Source organism: Ricinus communis, chromosome 10 (assembly GCF_019578655.1).
Source record: "Ricinus communis isolate WT05 ecotype wild-type chromosome 10, ASM1957865v1, whole genome shotgun sequence".
NCBI classification, from domain to species: domain Eukaryota; kingdom Viridiplantae; phylum Streptophyta; class Magnoliopsida; order Malpighiales; family Euphorbiaceae; genus Ricinus; species Ricinus communis.
In genome coordinates, this window is record NC_063265.1 from 4,159,029 (window position 1) to 4,170,798 (window position 11,770).

The window sequence follows — 11,770 nt, forward strand, 5'->3', positions numbered from 1 at the left end:
TCAGGATGGATGACCTCCTGGAAAGTTCTCGAACCCGCTAAAGGACAAAACCATGAGGTAAATGAGGGGGCCAAAGAGGATAATATTTCATGTGATATAGTTCCAGGTCATTAGAAATAGTATCAAAGCAAGACCCCTCTAGTAGATGTGTGGTTCAATGACGAACCAGGTGGAAACTGGTGGGCATGTGACAACTTGGCTTAGAGAAGTGGTCCGATGAGGGCGGAAAGTGGACGTCGGGGCAAGGATTGAATGCCTAAACAAGGAACGGCTTCTGGCATGCTTCTAGGATGACAGTATTCTAAAGTATGGGGGTACATGAATGAATCGAATTGCACATTGTAATAGGGGGGAATGGTTGATAACATATATATAGAGTTGGACTAATTACATGAGGCGCGTTTTAGTTGTTTAGCTATAGAGTTATAGAAACTCCAAAGTTAAATGTGCTTAGTCCAGAGAAACCCATGATGGGTGACCTCCTGGAAAGTTCTCGAACCATGAGACCAGTAAGGGCCCAAAGCGGACAATATCTCATATGTGATATGGTTTCTAGTCGTTACAAATGGTATCAGAGCAGGACCTCTTTAATAGATGTGTGGTTTGAGGATGAATCAGGCGGAAGCTGGTGGGCATGTGACAGCCTGGTTTAGAGAAGCGGTCCGACGAGGGTGGAAATGGACATCGGGGCAAGGATAGAATGCCTGAACAAGGAGCGGCTTCTGGAGGGCTTCTAGGATGGCAGTACGAAAGTACATGAATGAATCGAATTGCACATCGAAATTGGTCAGGAAAGGTTAATAACATATATGTAAAGAGTTTGAACTAATCATATAAAATATGTTTTGGTTGTTTGACTGTGGAGTTATAGGAACTCAAAAGTTAAACGTACTTAGTTCAGAAAAATTCCATGATAGGTGAACTCCTAGAGAGTTCTCAAACCTACTAAAGGTACAAAATCGTGAGCCCAGTGAAAAGCTACAGCGGACAATATATCATGTGATTTGGTTTCAGATCGTTATAATATAATAAACTATAGCATCAATTAAAACTTTTGTGGCCACGCTAACTCTGCATTAATAGTTTTTGTATTTATGTTAGTGAGTTATATGTAATTATTAGTAACTTAACTCGTTATTTCATGAAATAAAAAATATGTATTATACAAATTTAACATCATATTAGCATTAAAATAAGGTATAATGTACACATTAGTAATGAATCTATATAGAAATCAATACTAACTATATTTAATAATATAAAACTAAACCATGAATTAATGTAAGGAATATAAAGAAATCTACATTTTATTTGTTTTACAAAATTCTACTTGTTGAATATAATAAAAATTATACTCTATTTGTTCTATAAAATTCTATTTGTTGAAATATTAATAGATTGAGATTTCTAAAATTAAAATTAATTAAATTTGATAACTAAAAATTTTAATAGAGTTAGACTTCTAATATTAAATTTATACTAATTGAATTGTTAATAAATATAAATTGACAAGTAATCATAATTAACAAAAAAATCTAGAAAGACTCTGAATATATTATTTCACACTTTTATATATACTAGTATTTTACTCATATGCGTCACACGTAAATATTAATTATTTGACTTACATCATTTAAAAAGTAAAAATATATATTTTTAAATTTAACATCAGAAATGTTTTTAGTACTAATGGTAATTAGTTCTTTTTAATATTATAGTAAATTCATAAATGAATTTGTTCATGACTTATAAAGTTTAAACGGTTTATTTTTATAGCTATCGATAAATAGATTTAATTATTATTAAATGAAATCAAGATTCACATATATCATAAAATATATTAGTTTCATTTAAATAATTTTATATTAATTATTTTATTTTATTTTAATAAGATATACTGTAGCGAGTACTTTTTAGTATGAACTATTTTTTTATTTTTCTATGTTAAAGATTATAAAAATAAATTATTTTATTAGAAGTATATTGAAATTTTAATTTTAAATATAACATAGTTATAAAAATAAAAATAAAAAGATATTTATATTTTTTTTATAAAAATTCTACTCATTGCAAGTGTCTTTAAAGTTGGATTTTATAGAATTATACTTAATTATATTTAATAATTGAAAATCTTAATAGAATTGAATTGAGAATTACACTCATATTAAATGAATTAATAATTATTAAATTAAAGATAAAAAGTAAAAATAGCTCCTAAATAATTTGATTAAACCTTCATATTTTATTTTAGCACAATTAAACCCTTTATGTTTTAAAATTAAAAAATTAAATCCAAATTATAAATGATATTTAACTTTTTTGTTAGGATCGAAATTCACTTAAAATATGAACCAATAATATTACAACATATGGCTTTCCTTTTCATCTTGTAGAAAAAAATAATAATAAAAACACTAATTTCAATTAATTAAAACAAATACAAAAATAGAAATATTAATTAAACTAAAAACGAAAGCTTTCGTTTAGAAAAGAAAACTTTGTAACCATTAGCCGACCACCACTTTCAAACTTTGCATTATTAGTTTTCCACGGCTGTGCCAATTCTTTTTTTTTTTACTTGAATTTTTTTTTTTTAAACGCATATAAAAATAATATTTTTTTTTTCTTTCATTATAAAGTATCATCTTTCCCTACTTATATATGGAATTATTTTCAGTATATTATAGCTCTATGAACCCTTTTAAATAAAAAAAAAATTAAATATGGATTTAAATTGTTTTACTGTTAATCTAATATCGAGCAACATTTCTTATGGAACAGGCCATTGGTGGCTTTGAAGTTTTAGTAGAGTTGAATTTCTAAATTTAGATTTCCACTAAATACATTAGTCATCTAAAACTCTTTATCTACAGTACATCTATTAAAACTTAATTATTTTGAAGAATATGGATAATTACAATAAGTAATAATAGTAGTAATATAATTTAGTATTTTTTGTAATATTATTTAAAAAAATTATTTTACAATCAATAATGAAATCTCAATTGAATTTAACTTCTAGAATTAGATTTATATTTAACAAATTATTAATGTTTTTATTAATAATTAAATTAATTAATAGACTTAATTATTAAAAAATCAATAAAATATTATATGATATGATATGAATGATATTATTATTATTATTATTATTATTATATATAAAAACATGTTATATACTGTATTTTAAATTATTAATACTAAAATAATAAATTGAATCAGTTATATGATGGATGTCTCAGATTGATTAATAAACACATCACTATACTTTATAATCTAAAAAACATATTTTTAAACTGTTTTATAAGTACAAAATGATTATTTATATTATATAATATCAAAAGAAATTGAAAGATAAGAAATATATCTTATAGAAATTATAATATATTAAAAGATTATGAGATCAATGATACATTAAAAGGAAATTTAATTTCTCTAAGGTTGTTAATATCCAGATTATTATCAAAGTGTTAAATGTTGTTTTTAGAAAAAAAATTATTTTAATAAATATATTTGAGAGAGAAATAAAATAGAAATAATAAAGTTGAACGAGATATTTTAGTGTTATAGAATATATCAATAAACTCATGTATAATTTATTTGTAAATTGTACCTATTTTGATAGAATTTAGTTTAGTTATAATTAATTCTATATAAATTTAAATATTTATAATTCTAAATTAACTTTCACTTTATTTAAAGTACATAGATTTTAAATTTATAAATAAATTTCATAAATCTTATAAATTTTAGTTACAAATAAATTCTATAAATTTTATAGATTTAAATCTAAAAATATTTTCATGAAGTTTGAAAGGGACGCTCTCATAAAAACTCATATGAATATGAGGATTAAGCAAAAAAAATTAAAAAAGAAAGAAATAAATATACAGTATCTTTTCGATATTCATTATTACAGAAAGGTTAAATTAAGAAAAGAAAAAGTGAAATAATAAGTAAATAATAATATTGCGGGTAAAGTTTCAAAATTATTTTAAATTTTGTTATTTTTACATTTGAGACATATATATATATATATATATATATATATATATATATATATATATATATATATATATTTGTATCAAATGAGTAATTTGTATTTTATTATTTTAATATTTTTAAATATATTAATATTTTTTTCATTTTTAGATCATAAATATTAATAGAAACATAACCTTTTAATAAATTAAGTATTTTTAAATAATTTAAAATTTGATTAGATATTCTGTAATCATAATAAATTATTAAAAGATATACTTTTATTTTAATTTAATAAATTATTTTTTAAATAAAATTTTAATATATTTATGAATTTTATGATGCATTGTTAAATGTCACATTGCTTATAAAATCATAATTTAGTAACAATTCATATTAAATACATATAAAACTATATAAAATTAATAATAATATAAATATATATTTAAAAACTGCTAAAAAATAATATACATATCACTTATTTGACATAGAAAATATCTCCATTCGTCGAGTAAAAAAGCTCAAACCACATAATAATTTTTGAAACTTTAATATTAAATAGGTAAAAAGTACATGTATGTCACGACCCACTTTGTGGGCCCGTGACCGGCACTAGGGAATGGGTAGGCTTAAGGCCACCAAAACCCGTAGTAAGCCTTACCAACCCACAAATTCAGATAGTCAAATAATAAAATATAAAGTAGTCATAATTGTCTTGCATAAATAAATCATCATACTACCAACATGAGTCAGAATAGCTATATAAATTTTAAAATTTCCTACTGCGGATACTCTAGAGTAATAATGATAAGTATAGAAGTACAAGATAATTACAAAAGTCCGAAGAAGAAGAAGTCGGACTGTCAAATGTGCGATGGCGAAGGTCTTTAACTGCCACCTGAAAAATTTACAATTGAGACTGTCAGTCTCGGGAGTGAGTTAAAATTAAATAATCTAAGGACTATTGCAACCTTCATATGACATATTAATTATTCAAAACAATATACCAATTTCTGAATATAATTGCAATCATAATATATAATCATACACCATAATAATAAAATGATAAAAGGAGAGAGAGTAAATAAATAAAGACATTTTTACTTTCACGGGACGTGTGGCTAAGTAGAACCCTAACCCCAAATTTTAACAGCCATTTTGGCTCTCTTAATCCAATAAGATCAAGGCCCGAGAGCAATGCTCGACCAAGGACCTCACTTCCGGTCACTTAAGTATCCAAATAAGCCGGCCGAGAGCAATGCTCGACCAGGGACCTTACCTCCGGCAATTTACACAAATCAGCCCAGAGAGCCATGCTCGACCAGGGCAAACCCCATAAAAATCTTATTACATGTCCATGATCATTACCGGTGCGCACGCGGTCCTGATGTAACCCATCAGGTGGTATGTTCTACGAAAGCCACATCCCCAAATCGAAGTCATCACATATAATAAATATCATTATATAATGAAATCATTCAACCATATCAAAATAACAATTAACAATTAAGAGTAAGACATCAGGCAACTCATGTGAAAAACTGATTATATTTGGTATTATTATAACATTACTATAATAATACTTATATTATCTTCAATAATTAATAATCCAGTAAAATTATTTATTTTACGATACTAATAGTCATATTAAGCACAAATTCTAAAATAGCATATTAAAATCATACTTAGCAATAGTGCAATGATTAAATGACTTTAACTCACAGAATTGGGCGACCTCCTAGCTCTGCTCCGGTGCCTCAGTTGGAGCGAGCCGAACAGACAAATCATCTAATCACGGAAAACAATTTATCAAAACGCTGAAACAATCGATCATTAATCCTAGGTCTAGACTCCTAGAACTGACTGTCTAAGAATCTCGACTCAGGAGAATTCTACCGAAAATCCGGCAGAACCTTCCTCATAACACGAACATTACCCCCCGTAAAAACGGGTCCAGGACCTGCCAGAAAAACACTCCAAATATCCAACAATTTAAACAACGGGAGTCGGGTCCCCAAATTTTACTATTTCCCGACTCCGCCACACAGCACAAAATACGAGGCAAGCAAACTGACAGACAATTATTTTTTACTCACAAATATCATCAAATACTCAATATAAACCAATAGACACAAATTTTAAATCAAAGGATTTCCAAGATCAACGGCCAGAGAAAATTACCGAGACGCTCGGTCGACTCGCCTCCGGCCGCCGGAGTCCGATCGACGATCTGGACACACCATCGGACTCACAACGACACGCTGATGACGATCCCCACTTCCGATTTTTCGATCTGACACCCGATCGTCCGGAGAAATTTGCGGACGATCACGGCCGTCGATTTGCAAACGGAGCCCGATCGCCACCAAACCGGTGCCATTGCGAAGCTTGAGCTGAGGAGAGTCGGGATATGTCCTCCGATCGTCCATCCTCCACCGGAGCTCACCGGAAAAGCTGAAAAACCTCAGCTGCCTCCATTTTCTCTCTCCACCGGATCTTCCGTTCGGCCACCATCCGACACTGGCCAAAACAAAGCCAAAAGCGAGAGGAGTCGATCGGCACCAAGATCAGCGATCGCAGGAGCGCGCAGGAAGCTTCGGCCATCTTCCTCCTCGCTGCCGCCATCGCCACTGGCATGGCCTCCTCCCTCTCCCGACCTCTCTTCTTCCCCGGTTTTCTTTCCTTTCAATATCGACATTAGGCCCCCGAACTTTTTCTTATTACAATTTGGTCCCTCAACTTCCTTAATTACTTACAATCTCATCCTGCCGAATTCCAATTTAACCCCTAAACTTTCCTTTAACCTTTCAATTAAGACATTAACTAATAAATTTGGACTAAAACCGAATTATTGAAAATACACAATTACAAAAATACCCCTGACCGACATATTTATTTACGAAAATACCAAACTCACAAATTTCCAATAAACCCTCACAAAAATAAAATTATACTTTCAATCCTTATTCCAAAATAAATTTCCAATATATAATTTTACTTATATAAATATGCATTTGGAAAAATTTGAATAACCAAAATATAATCATTTCTCAAATAGTTTACTTAATTAACTCCTTAAAAATCAAACTAATTGGATATGGAAAATAACTCATTTATTTATCTAACATGAACATTCAAAATTTGTATTTAAATCATTCCAATTAAACCGAATAAAAATAAAGCTAAATTACAATGTAGGTCTTCAATTTCTAGCTAAGATATAATTAAACTTTAAATTTTAAATTAATTTAACTATATTTGTGAAGTTTAAAAATTATAAAATTATATTTTTAGTGCCAACTTTTTTTAACTAATTATGGTATAGATTTTTTTATTATCAAAATAAAAAAAAAACTATTTTTTATGATTTTACTTAATAATAGATGGAACTAATACTTTTTCACATATAAAACACATAAATTGAAAGAGTTAAACTATTTTCCATTGGTGTTTGAAATTAATTAGATATCATATCATCACACAGACAATAGATGGAGTTACTTTTCAAGAACTTAATTGTTTTGTTTCTCAAACGTTAAGGTTGTATTTGAGCTATTTTAAATTTTAATAATTTAAATACACTTTGGTTTGAAAGTCTAAAAACTTATATACACCGTTCGTCTATTAAAATATTTCAAGATTAGTCACAAAATAATGTCTAAATTTATTAAAATTTGACATTTAAATATTTAAATTTTAAAATTATAATTTAATCCCTAAATTTAGTAAATATTTATAATTGAGTATATACAAGTTATCCATATTAATTTTTACTAGAGATAATTATAAAAACAGTGTATGAATTTTTATAATTTTGATAATTAAATGTTTAAATTTTCAAAGATTACAATTAATATGTAAAATCAAAATTATTAATATTTGAGTTTTTGAAATTAGTCACATAAAATAAGTTTTTTACAGTTTTAGAATGGAAGATAATCTCGGCAGTTAGAAGGTAAATTTTTATTTAAAAATTAATAAAAATTTAAAAGAAATAGTATAATATCATATATACAAAAAGTATTTATAATCAATAATTATAATTAAGATTATCATTTTCTACAATAATTGATTTTTTATCTTAGATGTTTGTGATGATAGATCATAGTAGATAATATATTGCTCAATATTAAATAGATTCTTTAAAACAATTAACAAAAGATATAATGTTGATGCAATAATAATAGTAATAGTGAGGACGGTTTAACGACTCTACTATAAAAATTTATTCTTTACGAATTTTTTTGTGATTTTACTTTTCTAAATATACTTGATATAAAATAAATATTTCAAATGCTCAATTGTTATTGACTTATTATATGCATATAATTATAAACACGATAAATTATATTTTAAAAAAATTAATATACTTAATTACTAGATCTTGTCAAACGTCTTTTATATAAATGATTGATTTTATATATTTAAATATTATTAATTCTCTTACTTTTATAATAAAAATATTAATAATTTTTAATTTTATATACTAAATTACAATTTATAAAAATTTAACACTATCTTTTTAATAATTCTAATATTTAAAGATCATATCAGATATTTAAGGGCATAAAATTATAAAAAGAAAATTCTATATTGCTTTCTAATAATAATTATGACACAGGGACTTAGAATAAGTACTTGAATATAGAATACGTGGGGGCTCATCATGCTGGATTCTAATGATGATATTGGGCAAACGGCCGTTCTCTTTAATTAATTAATTAATTAAGTTTAAATTGGTTTCATGATGTGGAGAGCACATGGAAAGCACGTGGACAGACAGTTTTAGATAATGGCATTAATGATGCGAATTGGGTGTCGTATCAGCAAAGGTCTGTTAACGAAGATGCGCTGTTTTACAACACCAAATACAATTCTACCCGATTAAAGGACCTGGGCGTCTCATGGACCATTGGCACTCGCAGGCGCGTCACCGTTCGTTCCAATCGCAAGAGCGTCATAGTTTCATACGATAATTACTATTTACCTCTTATATTTTTTTATATTATATCATTTACCATCTGACGTTTAAAAAATATATTTTTTCTTCTCTTATTTTACTATTTTATACAAAAGAACCAATTCCATTAGAACTCCTATTAGGACATCGTTAATTATGTTTAATTTTATACTATTTACTTTTTAAATTTTTATGTAATGTATAAATTACCCTTTATATTTTATTTATTGCACTAAAATTCCTTCGCGTTCTGAAAGTTAATATAAATAAGAATCTAAATTGATAAAAAAAATATAATTTGATCATCAAACTTCTTATTGAAGTTATGATTCTACTATAATAAAATTATTAATAATAATACTATCCATTTTATTTTAACAATTTAAAGTTAAATTTTATGAATCTTTAACATTTTTTATTAATATAAGTAGTTTTTAGATATTTAAATTTTACTAGAATTTAATTAAGCTAAAAAATAGAGTAATTAAAGAATAATAATTATTTTGTACAAATACTAAAATTAATTTTTATATTAAAATTAGACAAGGAAGTTTTAGTATGAAAAATAAACTATAAGGGAAAATTTGTACATTATATCAAAAAAAAAAAAAAGAGTATAAATTCAAACTTAGTTAACAGTTGTTTAACAAAAATTATAATGAAAGGGGTTTTTAAAATTACAAAATGTAAGGATGAAAAATATATATTTTTAAATGTCAGGGGATAACTAGTACAATATGGACAAATATAGAGGGTAAATAGTAATTATCCATTTCTATAACAATAAATATTTAAATATAAAAATAAAATAATTTATTTAAATTTAATAAATTTTTTTGTATTTTATTATTATTATTATAAGTATTAATAATTTATTTTTTAATTTTACTAATAAAAAATAAAAATAATATTAATAAAGTATATCAAGATTTATAGTATATTTATTAAATATAAAATTAAAATTAAAATTTAGTTTTTATATATAAAAAGTTAAATTAACTCTCTACTTTATATTTAAAAAATAAATAGTGCATTAGAATATTATTTTGAAAAATTTGAAATTTTATTTAAATTCAATGACTCTTTATATGTTATTTATTTTTTATTTTCATAAGAATTAATAGTTTTATCTTTTTAATTTATACAATAAAAATAAAAATCACAATATCAATTTATTAAATGTATACAAATTATTATGTATTTATTAAATATAAAATAAATAATAAAATTTGACTATTATTAAATATAAAATAAATAATAACGTTTAACTATTATATATAAAGAGTCAAATCAATTCTTTACTTTATATTTAAAAAATAAATAATACTTTAAATTATTATTTTATAATATAACTCTTTTATATAAAAATATATTAGTAATACTTTAAGAATTCAACAATAGATAAGAAAGTATAAACCTACTCCTAGGTAGTAATTAAATTGAAATTTTTTTATTTTAACTTTCAATTAATTATTATCACCTTCCAACAGTTTATCTAAATTTATAAGTTGAATACTACATTTTTAAGATCAACTAATATTCTTCTCGTGTTTGGTTCTATTAATTATTACTCATTTCAGATTTTTACCTTCTATTCAATATTATGGTTGATTAAAATACTTTCTTTATTAGTGATGTTTTACTTATAAGTGATTGATAGATCCAAATTATATATAGTTATTTTAGATATTTTATATTTTTAATAATATATTTTCTATATATAATATAATGAAAATAAGTGTTTATACCTAACTTAAGCTTAATTTTCTATTTTCAGATAATATTAGCTAATAAAAGAAAATGTGGAGAAAAATTCTCAAAAAGGAGCTTAAATAAAATTGTTGTAGTCGAAAACCCAAGATAAGATGCATGAACTACTATTTAATGGGCTAGCCAAAATTTACATGACTCAGGAGCAGATTAATTATTTTGCATTTTTATTATGAATTATATTAAAAGCTATTATGAGATAATATTTGGTTGAGATAAGATTATCTATAGTTTTATCTATTAGATATACTTATATTAATATATTTATCTTTATAGAGAATTATCTTAGTGGATGACTCTTCTCTATATATATCTTCATCTATCTAGCTCTAGAAGTGGAGGAGATGTCTCTCCTATCTGCTTTCTACTACATTTTCCATTTGCATTTGTCCACCGTTATTATTTTTATAATTTTCTAAAGTTTGTATTCCACAAACACTTTAGTTTAGTTTTTATTATTTTTTTAAGATATAAGAAAGTTTTTCAAAAAGTGGATAGTAAGGATTAATAATCTTTTTATTTGAAAGATTTTGGATTTGGAGGGAGTTTTTATTTTCAGTCTTATTTTTATGTATTTCTATTTAATACCATGATCATTGGGTTAAATATATTGGACTAGTTTTTTTAAGTGTTTAGTTTAACCTTTTTACTTATATATGAATATTATTATTTATTTATTTAATGAATGGTTTATTTACTTTTATATCTTAATTATTTTAATTATTATTATTGGTTGACCATCATATCAATTTAATGATAATATTTGTTATGAAAATATTCAGATTGAATTTATTAGAGTATCATATTTACTTCAATCTATCTTGGTAGAAGAGACTTTATTTGCATTATTAATTTGAGTGGCTAAAGGAAAAGATACATCACCATCCCATTCATTAGATCTATACTTAAAGTAAAATAAAAAAATTATTAAGTAAATAAGTAGGCTAAATACTTTTCATCATATAGTTTTAAATCATAAAATATTTGTATTGCATATTTTTAATTATTGTTTGTTCCTTTACTTTACGAATATTATTCTCTTAAATATTAGTTTAGAAT